The 13,853-nt window shown below is 41.7% G+C and overlaps 1 protein-coding gene across 3 annotated transcripts in view; it reads right to left on the bottom strand.

The window, feature by feature from the left end:
* Positions 1–13,853, bottom strand: part of LOC138467930 (GDNF-inducible zinc finger protein 1-like) — a 378,725-nt gene that overhangs the window by 350,510 nt on the left and 14,362 nt on the right. The window lies entirely within an intron of this gene.

Here is a 13,853-nt window from a genome sequence, read left to right as displayed (position 1 = left end):
TTGCAATAAAAACGAACATGTCATCCTTATGTTGAAAGTCTAGAAATTGGTTTGTTCAGATGGGGTGTTGTAAAACCTAGGCAATCACCTCCAACGATGGAAATAAACTGTTAGTCCAAGAGATCCAAATTTGGAACCAAAGCATTCATACAGTGATCGTGGTCAAATCATCTAATATCTCATACATTACTGTACTGTCTTCTGTGAAGTTTGTCTTCTCGCATGCTGGTGGCCTCGTTTAGCCCATTACTTGATCTTTCTTCTTATGTAGGCCATTTGAGTGGAAGGGGTGGTAAACAGAAGGGAGCGGACCAGATGGTGCAGGACTCGGGCAAGCATATTTTAAAGTCTGCTTGTTTGACTCTTTGCATTTTTTGTAAAAGCCAGGTTTTTCTGCACGTTTATAAATGACAATTTCACAAGCCAGTGTTTTGGAAGTATGCAAAGCTTTAAAATACAAAAGACAAACCCAGATTAAATCTGTTAAATCACACTGATTTGTATGCTGGTACTTCTCTTAATGATGGAGAGAATGAAGCTAGAATAATTCTGTGTTACAGCCTTCTATAATATTTTGTTTTTATAAATGGTCAGGTTTGGTAATATGATTGGTGTACTTTCCAAGTCCGTTTTATGAAATGAGATTATTTTAGTTCATGATAAGAACTGGTAATGAAAGTGTTCAAATGCAGAAATTGCAGAGTTGGCACAAATCCCAGCTTCACCAATGTGTGATCCTGGGCATCTCATGTAATCTTGTATTGCCTAGCCTCTCGAAATTGCCAATCCCTAAACGTTTCAAAATTATCAGCCCTTCAGAGTGATTGCCTTCTCAGGGTATGATCTTCAAAACAGCCTCACTCATGGTTTTCCCGGCTATAGTGTTGCTTCCACTATAATAGTGAGCATTGATATATTTCACACCACATGCGCTTGTTCCGTTGATCTCTAATGGCAACACCATTTGTGAAGCATGTCCCACTTCTAATCTCAGTCAGTCTGAATACTGACACCTTCCTGGTAGCTTCTAATCTGCATCCACTATCCATGCATGGTATGTGTAGCTTTCTCCTTCCTTCCAATTGGTCTTCTCTGTCCATGCTTGCGCTCTTTTACATTCTGTGAGGCAGCCAATGTGAGTTCACGGTCTATTCTGGGTTACATGTACCTTTTACATACAGTCCTGCATTAATACTACAGGCTGCATACCTTCCTGGATGCTATCGATAAAAAAAGTCTCCTGTATGTATGCTAGAACAGAAGTAACCTCTTTGTAGACTGATAATGTTGGCCTTCAAATGGTACTTGTTTATCATTCTGATTAGAGCAAGAATAAAGAGGGTAAGTGGACTTAAAGGGAGAAATTATGCTTATTTTGAATGCTGTAAGGGAGCATAACAACCTATTAGTCGTGATCGCGCAGGGGTGGGAGGGGCAGGGCAGATATTCTTGATCACTTAATTCCTTTGGTTGGTGGAGGGGGCCACAAAGATGTCCGTGCCCAGGGCCCCAAAAGTGCTTAAAATGGCCCTGCACACTCCTGCGCTCAAGCTTATGATTCCAGATGTACATACATTGATAGAGAAACATTTTTCAAATGATCATTGCTGTGGAAAAGACACATTTAAAAAAATGTAAATAATCTCTTGCAGGCCTGGATTTTATAGCCAAAAAACACATTTAGCAAGTTGCAGCATGGACATTGGGGGTCGGATGTGGAGTATTTTCACATACTAACAGGTGTAGAGGGAGATCTTTGTTCTACCACAAACGTTATAGGTTACATTGAAACCCTTTTTTGTCCCAATGGCTTACAGGTCTCTCTGACTGCTCCTCAGTTATCTTCGAAGAGAAAGCAGAAGCAGGCCAACCTCTATGCAGGCAGACTCCATGCTTCTCAGTGCACATTCACCTTAGAGCTGCTCCAGAGCCCACCTCTGCAGTCTGCCTTCACTAACAGGCTGGAATTGCAGACTGCCACACATTGACTTCTAGTTAATTAGAATTAACCTGGTGCACTGCTGCATCTAGAGGGCAGCTGCAGACAGTGCAATGATTACATACAAACATTTCAGAAGGAAAACTCAACCACAGTGTCGATTACAGTAGAAATGGTATGGTACTAAAGCCCCCCTAAAAGGTAGTCAACTAGGCTAGTGGTCAAGTAGACTTCACAAGGCCTCTGGATAGAGGAGATACATGGAGGAGGGGAGTTGAAGTCCCTGTGTGACCAGATCCTGTAAACCACCCTGCAAGAGAAGATCTTTTACTCAATGGGTTGTTTTACCATTCCTAAGCCATGTTTTTGGAAACTACCAGAGTGAGTAATTACCTCTGGGCCAAGGGCTAGCGGGCTATCCAAGATATACTTACCACAGGGGTCCCCTAGGTTCATGGTTGTGGGTCTCTGCAGGTTCCCTTCTTCTGCTGTTCGCCACTAGCTAAAGTTGGTTTGAATACTGCTTTGCTCCCTCTCCCCCGCACCCCAGCTTGGGTGTTCTGGATACCGAAACTGGAATCTGTACATTTTTCCGTGGGGGGTCTCCTCTGAAGTCCTCTGGCGTCCCTGCACCTGTAGGCTAGAACAGAGACTCACCTGGCTTTATTCCATAAGCGCAATTCTGCCTATTGGATTTGTCCAGTTACTTCCTATGGGAACATTTCTTTCAACTCTAAACTCCTAAACTGTGAGTCTTGAAGGTTCTGTGATGAATCCGAGGTGCTCATCCCAATGACCCTGGCCTGGGACCCTTCTTAGTCCCTTCCCATGTGATCCTCCTGCAGACACTTCCTGATCCTGACCCTGGGATTGGTGTTCTGCAGGAGGATCACATGGGTGGGGACTCAGGCCACGAAAAGTGGGAGAACACTCTAAACAACTTCCCTTGTGACCCTATGGTCTTAATGGTCTATTGCAAAGTCAAAATATGTGAATAAAAGAACAAAAACGTTGGGGACTTCAGTCCCATAGTGCCATAGGTACTGGAACGCATAAGCGGGGCTCACAGGCACAGAACTGCAGTATGCAGTCTAGTTTTCCTGACAACCTACTCCTGAGCAGGACATTTGATTATTTAAATCCCCCTCAGGTGTAGATCAGGAGAAGAAGCAGTGGTAGTAGTAGAAGCAGTTATCAGAGGCTGTGTATGCTGCAGGGACAGAGAGCCATGGACGTTGGGACCACTGCCGTGTCTGTAATGGTTGAAGGTGCTGAGAAAGTTGTGAGAAGGCAGAGCGCGAATTGCAGAGGTTGCGCCATGGGAAGCGCTACTGTTGCAGGTTACTCAGTTGGAGAGAAGCGCTCTCTGCGCCTTGTGCCTGACTCTGGTGGCTGGGGAGCACCAGAGAGTGTGAGGAGCAACGTAGGCTCCTGTTTGGGAAGGTACAAGTCAAGGGACTGCAACCGGAGCTGTAAGAAGCTCTAAATCCGACAAGCAGAGAAGAAGTGGCAGCAGCAGCGGGACACACAGATGCACAGGGAGAGGCCGGTGCGTTGGTCTCTGACAGGTGACCCCGGGGTGCTCCATAGTGAACCGCTGACCGCTTATAGACCATTTGAATGTCGAACTAATGTTGGCAGAGTAAATAGGGGGCAATAGTAAACCAAAACTATATCCAGCATTTCCAAAGTAAACAGGAGGCAATATATAAGACAAATAACCAGCATTGTCTAAGCCAAAGAAAGGTTATTGGAAGAAAAACTGAAAACAGCTTTCTTGAAGAGAGAAATATGAATAAAAGACATTACCAACAAACACCTGGTGTGATAGTGAAACTCAAAAGGTGGCAGGAAAGGGCCCCTCCTTGTGGAAAGTGGCAAGGGGGAAGAGAAACATAACCTGCATTGCATGTGGCCAATCATTCAGTGGAACAAACAGCATCAATGATTGTTGTATCTTTAAGGAAGACGTTGCGAATTTCACTGTTACTGAAAGGCAAACAGTTTATTCATGTTTGAAGTGAACCACACAGCAGAGTACGTGTAGTAGTGTTGGGAGTTTTATCCTGACAGGCGAGTACACCAGGAAAGGAATAGTTAGTGGTAGTCCTGGCAGGTTAGTGAACCAGGAAGAATACATTCAAGTACTGCATTGTGGTGAAAAGTTGTGGTGGAAAGAAAGTGGCAAGGCCACTAATGTGTTTAATGAACTGTGGTAAAAACCATCGTAAAAACCATCCTGATGAAAGCATTGTTGTGTATCAAGAAGAACTGTGTAGTAGTTATCTTTCTCAAGACAAAAAAAGTCATACTGAAATATTCATTGGATGATTGAAGGCAAAGAGATTTGGTTTGATAAAAGCTGGAGGGAACTTTATGCTGAGAGTGTTGAACTTTGTTTAATAATAAGACAATCACAACGCCAAGTGAACTCCTCCAGGAGTGAAGGAACTTTGTGTTGGAAACAGAACTTGCCTATTGTGAGTAACCTTTGTGTGTATAAGTGTGAGGGACAGATACCCTTTTATGTTGCAGGGTTTTCTTTTAGTGTTTGTTACATAGGCAGGTAAACCCACGTTAGGTTAGGGAAAGCGAGGCGTTTATCACACCCTTTTAAGTTAATAAAATGGCTTCTTGTGTTAAGTTGTGCGCCTCGCAGTTCTGACCCCTCACTGTACTCTGCCACAGATGGTTTCAAGAATTCAAGCATTTAGTTCAGTAGTTCAATGATTCTATTGTCGGATTTCACAACTTGGACTGCAGGAAGGCCAGATAAAGGGGAGTACCTGGTCTATCCCCAATCTCCCGTGGGCTCCCTCCACCCTAACCCAGGCTTCCCTACTCTATAGCCGGTCGCAATGCAAGACTAGTGATAGGTAATCCCTACTCTGATAATACCAGACAACATGATGATCCAGAGGTGCCTTCTCTCCCTCACTCTCCATCTCTCTCCCTACTCTTGGACCTCCCCGTCGCTCTCTCCCTCTATTACCCAGCATGCCTACTCCTTCCTTCTCTTTTCTTTCCTGTCTCCTTTTTCCTTCCTATTCTCTTCCTTCCCCTCTATACCTCCTACTACTCCCACCTCTCTCGCTTTCTCTATTATTCCCTGTCTGCCCCTCCAATTTTTCACCCTTTCCTCACCCTTAACTCTCTCCCTCCTACAGCACCCTCCTATACTCTCTGCTTCTGTCCCTCTGATCTGTCTCACTCTCCTCCCTCCCATCTCTCTACCCTACTACCGCCAATTCTCCAACCTCCCCTCTACACTTGTCTCCTCTATGTTTCACCATTACATCCACTCTCTCCCTCTGTATAAATCTTGCCTTCTAATGTCTTTACCATCTACTATCCCTCTCTCCTATCTGCCACCCCCTCATTCTCTACTACAACTCATTCCAACACCCACTCGCACATTTCCACTCTATACTTCACCTGCACACTTTTCTAATATCTCCAGCAATTATTTAGCCATCTGCTCCAGTGTCCACCCTGTGCCTGGTCTCTCAGACCTTTAACTCTCCTTTTGGCCTCAGGGACTTTTCCTTGGTTCCCCCTTGTGTCCCTTATGGTTAATACCACAAACTAGAATTGTAGTTGGTACTTCTGATGTTCTACTTATTTTTAAATCAATGCATTGCATTCCTGCCTAGTGAAATGTAGAGGGTGTGACACAGTCAGGAATGTGGCTCTGTCGCAAGGAGGGGGCAAGAGGCAACCTAGCTCCTAAACCCCTAGAGTGCTTGAACATGTGCAGGGATCATGGTACCACTGTACCTGCCACAATACCTAGCCGTCCCTGGACTGACCATTTTTCTTTACAGAACCACAACTCCCAGAATGCACCTGTGTGCAACCAGGAATACCCACACCAGAACCAGGAGAATGGAATCAAGACCTGAAATGGAAGGGGCTGGGATTTTCTCTGCCCAAAAGGAATGAGACGCTTAACACCCGACACACCAATCCCAGATGAATGGTAGGGTAAAAGAAAATAGATTCAGAGTTAAAAGATTGTAGGGGAGCAGGGGAGACACAGAAATCCTTCCCAAACCCAGTTGGAAACCAAATTCACCAGACCATGTGGACAACCAAGGGAAAAGAAGCAGCCAGAGCACACGTCTACCACCACACACATGGAGACTGAAAAGGGGGTGAAACATAGGTTTTCCTAAAGACAAATAGGGGGTGGGGGTACCAAGGGGAATAGGTTAGCCAGAGATTGATCAAGGGGAGCATGTAAGATGGAGGGCCAACAAGAGGGTAGACTGGGCTATAAGAAAAACCATCAAGTGCTGAAGAGGGTGAAAGATATTCGGGTGAGGTCAGGAGCAGAGGAGATGGACTAAGAGACCAGCAAAGCGGGTGTACCAGGAGCAGAAGGAAGTGGAGGAGGCTTCTAGAGTGTATAGAGATAGTGATGGTAAGATGTTGGGTCTGTGAAGGTGCTACCAATTAGGTTGTGGGTGTAAGCTAGATACTGAATTGAAAGGGAGGGGGAAGTTGAGAGTAGAGAAAGAGGGTATTTTTAAGAGGGCGTGTGTGTGCACATGTTTGAACATGTGTGTGTGAAGTGAGAGGCAGAAGGGTAAGAAGAGTAGAGGTAGTTATAATGGTGGAAGCCAGGAGAGTTTGGGAGTGCTGAGACGAGAGGAGAGATAGAGAGAGAGCAGCATGCAGTGGAAGGAGTGTGCAAATGGAAAGAGGTAAGGCCAGGTCCTAGAGTATAAGGAGAGGGGGAGACCAGTTGGAGGGTGGAGCTATGAGCAGTTAGAAAGACCAGTAAAATCAGGGGGAAGAAGTGTGGAGGGAGAAAGACACAAGAAGGGGCAAGCAGGGTGCATGTGAAAGAAGTGAGAAGAACCTGTCAGACCCATTAGTATGCCCATGGGAGACAGTTTAAGAAGGCCATGACTTTTAGGCACTCTTTAGGGTGATGGATAGGCCCAAAGAATCGGGATCACCTGGCTTTAGTATGCAGACATTGAAGAAACATTGGGGCGGAATACAGAAACTTGGGCTAAGGAGGTGGGAGCCCACTTGGAAGTTGAGGTATGCAGCATGGATCACCCCATGTCAGAGAATCCAAAATGATTGGAGTTGGAAAATGCCTGGTTGTTTTTCTAATAAAAAAGGGATTATTATTTCTTACTAGGCGATCAATGGAGCAAGGTTTCACAAACAATCCTATGTATTTCGTGACCAAAATGTTTCTAGCAATGTAAGGCGACTGGTAGGTTTGCTGGCGTAAGCCTACGCATGTTATAATTCTTGGGTGACCCTCTGGGTCTTGTTGTGAAGAGATAACCCTACTCTCCTGCTAGCTCTTATACCGAGTATATGTTTTATTGGTGACTTACAATGTACTAGTGGTTGCGGGAAATTACTGAGACTATCCATGTGTGGCATTTGTGAATCTTGACAATAACTCAATGTGTGCGGTTACTGTCTAGTTATCCCCTTGTCTCCTCATCCCCTAAAATTATCACCAGATATTGGTCATATATTTATCTTAAGAGTGTGAAGGTTCTGTCTAGGCCCACTTTACTGTTTTTATATACACTGCTCTACTGTATTATAACTTAAGTACTTATTTCATCTATATGAGCTTTATGTGTAATTCTTTATCAAGAGTATAGGTCTGAAAATGTGCACTAGCCACCGGCTAATGATATTTGACTTTGTGAGAAAGAAATGCATTGTCTATGTGGGGAAATGGAGGGGTGAGTAATTTTTGTGCCTGGCTAGTATTTTGCCACTTTAAATTTATACTCCTGAAAGAGCACATATTTCTCAGTTTATCGGTCTAGTGTACCCACGGGGTGTCTATTTGGAGCCTACTTGGACTTATCCACCAGTCGTTTTGACCCCTTAAATTAAACCGGACTACTCTGCCATGGCTACAAATTTAGAAAGTATGGTCTATATTTTGATTGTAACATTGGCACGCTTAGAATAGATCACAACATAGCCCTAACCACAGGGCTGTGTACAAATCTAACACAGGTCCAGGAGATACAAGGCAATTCAATTATTGCATGCTTTCATTTGCAGCGCAGCTTTTAGGGATTCACACATTCCTTCTGCAAAAGTAGATTTCTTTTGTATTAAAATACAAAAGTACTAATGAACAAGCCAATAGAATGTCTGTCTGATTATGCCTTATGGGTGTTTAACACAGAGAATAGCTTACTTTTGTAATGTATTTATTTAATTATTTATGGTTAAAAATAAGTCAACCTCACAATAAGACAATATAAAAAGAGAATACTTATTCCAATTATAAACAATTCATCAATATACACAATCGTAATCACAATTCATCATTTACAATCTTTTTTTTTAACAACTTTATTTAAATCCGGTTACAGCAGTTACATACATGGCTTTGTGTGGAGATGCTAGCATTTATTTTTACTCGATAGTCCCCCTCGCCTCCGCCCCTTAAGACTTTATAGCTTCTCGTTCCCGTTCTTTGGCGCCCTTTCCTTCTCGCGGGACCCTCTGAATGTTCTCAAGGCCGCAGAGCAAGTCTCGCTTGCTGTGGCTGGAAGGTCAATGCTGGGAAAGCCTTGTCATTTTCTAGGACTTGGTCCCAGTATTCTGTGAAGTGGAGAGAGGGCTAGGACATTTTTCCAAATATCTTGGAATCTGATAGATAGCTTAATCCTCATATTGAACATTTTACTTTTGCTATTCTGCACTGTAGATCTACCACATACTTTCTTCAAGGGTCTTATTTTTTACTTTGTTAGGGTGCGTGATCAAAGGCTTACATTTATTTATCAGTATTTCCTAGGTGTCCCAGGCAAAAGCTGGCTCAGGGTTTGGATTCCCTAATGTTGCTTCTAATATAGGGAGTATTGTTTTGAAAATGTCTAGGGCAATTATATTTTGGTCCATGTTTAACCACCCGATTTGCCTCCTGTTATTGGGACTTTTCAATGGAACACTGCCTTCTGTGTTAGAACTATTAAAAGTGTTATTAAGATTCAAATTCAACCTTAATAATACAGGGTATTGATAATGTCCCAGTCTTGTTAAAACATACAAACACTAGCCCATTCACTCAGGTCAATTGAAATATGGATTTACTTTTGCAGGTCACAACTTCTGGAACATCCCCTGCAGCTCTCCCGTTGAAGGCTCGTGGGCATGATAAAATAAAAAACGAGTTCGTTTTATGAGCAAATTAATGCTGCGTTTTGGGTTACCTTGTATAAATTTGGAATGCCTGTGCTTTGGTCTTCCTCTTTGGTTATACCTTTTAGTAGTAGTTTTAGCATGGGCGGAGTTTTTGGACTCCCTCACTCCTGCGCACTTCTTATTTGGTTGTTTACTATGTCAGACCTGCAGCCTGAGTCCTGGTTTGTCAAGGGACCAACTCCGGGGTTCCTGATTATTTAGAAGATTTGTGGGGTTTGACAAACTGTGGACCTGTAAGGCGCTGGTAGGATTAGATGGTCCGGTGGTTGCTGTTAGGCAGTTTACTCAGGTAATGGATGAGTCAAGTTTTTTTTTTTTTTGTCAAACATGAGGTTGTTTTATTCCTTAGTTAGTCAGCACCAATGAGAAACATCATTGGAGGCATAGGTGACAGTTTTGACATGTTGATACGTTGCACAGCCGGCGCGCGTTTCGACCTAAGTCTTTTTCAAGGCCAATTGAGTTATGGGGTGAGCTTCAAGGTGCAGTGGGCTGGTCCTCCCATGTGTGGGTGCCAGGAGGCTGGATAGCCGTTCTGCGGCAGGTTTCGGCAGTTACGGTGCTGAAAGTCGTTCGGTCGATATTCGTCCACCGTAGTGGAGAAGGCAAAGTTCACCCAGAGTTGATATTTGTGTGCAGGCTTCTGAAACTGGTGCATGGAGTATAATAGTTTTTCCTTTTGTTTAACCATGATTTTCCTGAGGGCATTTACTTAGCAGTTGTTGCCTATTGCAGCGGCCAAACTACTATTTGTGACTTTCTGCTGTAGCAAGTCTACTGTTGACAAACAAGATCCTTTCAACCGTCACTTGAATTGGCATGGTGCAATTTTGGAGGCAAGCCGCACTGAGTTGATCACTGGACACATAAGGTGGAAGTGTCCCATACTCAACGTAGGGTACAACGCCATTTCATCGACAGGAATTCCATTGAAGTAATTTTTAAAAATTCAATGAGTTTTCTCAGCAGAATTCCTTTGCAGTAAACTACTTCAAAGGAATTGCTGTTGACGAAACAAAATAGAACCCAACAGAGAGTAGGCTGTCAACTAAACATTTGTCCCCTAGTGCTGTATGAAGGTAGTCACAATGAATGTCGCTGAGACGTTTGAAAAGTCACTTCTCACCTCAATTCCATATGTACACAGCATACCATTTATTACTCGCCAACAGTCAGAAATATGTATCCAATGGCTATTGGCGAGTGAAAATGTTGCATCCTGCCATAACATTTTGCAACCAATGGGAACATTTATTTTGAATGGCATCATCCTGTTCTCTGCTTCCCTTTCTTAGTTTGGGTACATTCGTCATATAGATCAAACCTCTTTTCCACAAGTATACATTATTTATTATACATCTTTCTGCTCCCCTCAAATCTCTGTTTCTTCCTGCAAATTCCTGATTTTTTTTTAAACTTTATTTAGTACTGGCATAACTGCTTGTGAACATCTAGATGTCCCACAGGGACTCATTATATTCTTTCTAACTGACGGGCGTTTATCATCTATATGATTGCTAATTGCTAAATGTAACATCTTTAATACACCATTTCTGTTTTCATTTAACTCTGTTGCCGACTCATTATCAGAGTTACACTTAGATGGTCTCCGTTTTTCAGTATTCATCTGTCGTGATGTCATCAGGATTAGGTCATAACAAATTGCCCCCCAACCCCAAAACCTTCTGGAACTCTTTGCTACTGTAGATTTGCATCTTTTAAACTCTTGAGCTAAGCTCTATTCTAACTTCCAATTGTTCCAGAGTAAAGCCTAAAGTCATTTCTTGAGTAGCACAATTTTTTGTTTTAGGGAAATACACCCAGTAAGGTTCTCACCCACTACTGGTACTTTAGTCCCTCCAATCTTTTTTGCACTGGCCCCCTTACATCTCTCTCTCCCATGCTTTACTATGCCAGAGTGACTTTCAACTTGTGCAGTGGTTAAAGTATCTAGAATGTTTAAATGATCAAACACTGTGGTCGCTATCAACTTATACCCTCTGTCCATCTGATGGCACAAGCATACCTTTTCTAACTAAAGATTGAATTTCAACTTAAGATATAGGATATTGTTTGTCATTATCCAACTCAGCCCTGAGTTTCTCCTGAAGATATGGGTGTCCTAAGTCTACCACCTCGTTCACACCATGGGCTTGAACTGTAATAAGAAAATGATGGCCACATTCTTGGTTTGTCTCCCTTTAAATGTCATACTGGGATATTAGTTCAAGTTACGCAAGACATGTTTGTTTGCCCAGTGCTCCAGATAAGATTCCGAAGAGGGAGTTTTTTACTCCATATCTTTCAAAGGGGGGGGGGTTAAAATTATTTTTAGGGAGTAAAAATGTAAGTCAAATTCCCAATGAGAGTATTTTATAAGCGAGTAAAAATATGTTTTAACTAGAAAACGGAAATGTTTGATGAATAATTAATTCTTTGCACCTAGTTATTCATCCTTCAAAAGATACAAGCTTATTTGTTCTGATCAGGCATTTATAATAGCTTCTTCCTGTGGTACCACCTGCACTAGTTGTCCAAACATATCCATGGAGCGTTGTGAGTTAAAGTAGGGGCACACAGTTATTTATACGTGTTTATTTCCTATTTTTTGTTTGGTATTATTCTGCCCGATTTTTATTTCTTGGGAGTATTTGCCTATTTTTAGGGAGTAAAAGTGGTTGATACAACCCTTATCTGTAGGGCCGGTTGTGCCCATTTTACTTAACATCTTTCCCACAAAATGCATGGTAGATTGTAGAAGAGTTGGCCCCTTTTTTTGTATTAATTAACGTGTATTAGTTATAATAACTTTCTACACATTTAAAAGCACTTGCATAATTGTAAAAACACAACATATTCATCCAATCCTCTGTTGATCAATTCGTTTATATACAAATAATACATTACATAAACCCATCATCTATTATTTAAAATCAATTTCATTATTACTTTCTATAAATTAATTAAATTAACAAAGTATGTTTTCCCGCTAAACAACGCAACCAAAAGTCATCTGTTGCAATATATTCATAGTTATGCATACAATTGCTTAAATACAGCATTCTTACACTTTTCAGCGCTTCACATTCAATCAAGAGATTTCTAGAAGTCTCAATTCTAGCTGTGTCTCCACACATTCTACATAGGCAGTACTTTCCTTCCATGTTTAGCCGTGGTCCAGTTACTGCTAAGCATAGAAGGAAATGAAATCTTAATGGAAATTTGAACAAGTAACTCAGAGAATTGTCTTTGACATAGGTATATGCAACTAATATTTGTGTATGTTTATACTGGGTTACATGTATAAAGTTACTAGCAGTTACACACACACACACACTTTGTAGTTCATACTTTTTACATTGTCTACACACATTTCTCTCTCTCTCTCTCTACACACATTTCTCTCTCTCTCTATATATATATATATATACGTATATATATATATATATATATAGAGAGAGAGAGAGAGAGAGAGCGAGAGAGAGAGAGAGAGAGAGAGAGAGAGAGAGAGAGATCACCTATCCCTTTCATAGGTCTTTTTCAGCAGTTGTCTTTTTAATATAGTGAAATCTAAGGTCCAGTCAATCTTTCCATTTGATCATACTCACGAATGCCATAACACATTCCCAAACATCTACTAGCTTGTGATTCAGTTTCTTGCTTATAAATTCATGTATCTCTACTTCTTTTAGTTTGCACATTTTAAAATAAAGAATGCATCGATTTATGTTAAGCATGGTATCAGTGCCGTAATGCCTAATTCTAATTGTAGATTGTATATGGGTACACAATTGAGTAGGCCCAGCATATGACATATTATTGCTGCTTCCAGGTTATCAAGCCATTTAATTTTGACTTTACTGTTGCATTCTAGGCTATACAGTATATTGGGAACCAAGCTCTGTTTGTATACTAGAAGAAGGCCTTTTAAGGCTGTACCCACTGCTGTTTTTGACAAATGCCATTACGGCAGCTAGCTTCTTCATCAATTTCTGTTTCGGAAATTCATATAGATCATCTTCAGCTTTTTTCTGTGCTCTAAAGGCACCAAGTTACACATAATCTGCAATTGTCTCAATTACTTGACTATTTCCTCCACATTGTATTATGGACTTTTTTCTCTTGTTGTTAAATCACATAATTTTTATTTTTTTCATGTTCATAGCGAGTCCATTATTATTTGAATATTGTGCCAGTGCCGTTAAAGCTCTCTGAAGACATATCGGGGTGTGATCCAAAAGTATAATGTCATTGGAGTATGCCATTCGATTTATGTTTGTCTCCCCATTTCTCTTTTTGAATTGTGTCGAATGGTCTGCTGTAGTCTATATAGACCACATATAAAGGCAAGCCTTCTTTTTTGCCTTGTCCGATAATGCTCTAAATATAAGTATATTGTGTATAGTGCACTAGCATTTTCCCAGTGATTATGCAACCGTTCTTTATTAGCACACTCAGTTTATTTTATTTATTTAGTACATTTATTGGCAGCACACAAAGCCTGCAGGCATCTAGGTGCTAGTTGCAGAAGGAGAAAGCAGTAGTGTCAGTTGAAGAGATAGGTCTGAGTTGTTTCTTGAAGGCGTTGTAGGAGGGTTCGTCATGCAGGTGAGGAGGGAGCTCATTCCAGAGCGCAGGGGCATGGACGAGGAAGCTAAGCCTGCCCACTCTATTCCTCTTGTATCGTGGTGTGAGAAGACAGTGTTTG

This window comes from Ambystoma mexicanum, chromosome 4q (genome assembly GCF_040938575.1).
Source record: "Ambystoma mexicanum isolate Mex_15411 chromosome 4q, UKY_AmexF1_1, whole genome shotgun sequence".
Classification (NCBI taxonomy): Eukaryota; Metazoa; Chordata; class Amphibia; order Caudata; family Ambystomatidae; genus Ambystoma; species Ambystoma mexicanum.
The sequence above is the reverse complement of the archived record's forward strand: the minus strand, read 5'-3'. Positions and strand labels throughout refer to the sequence as shown.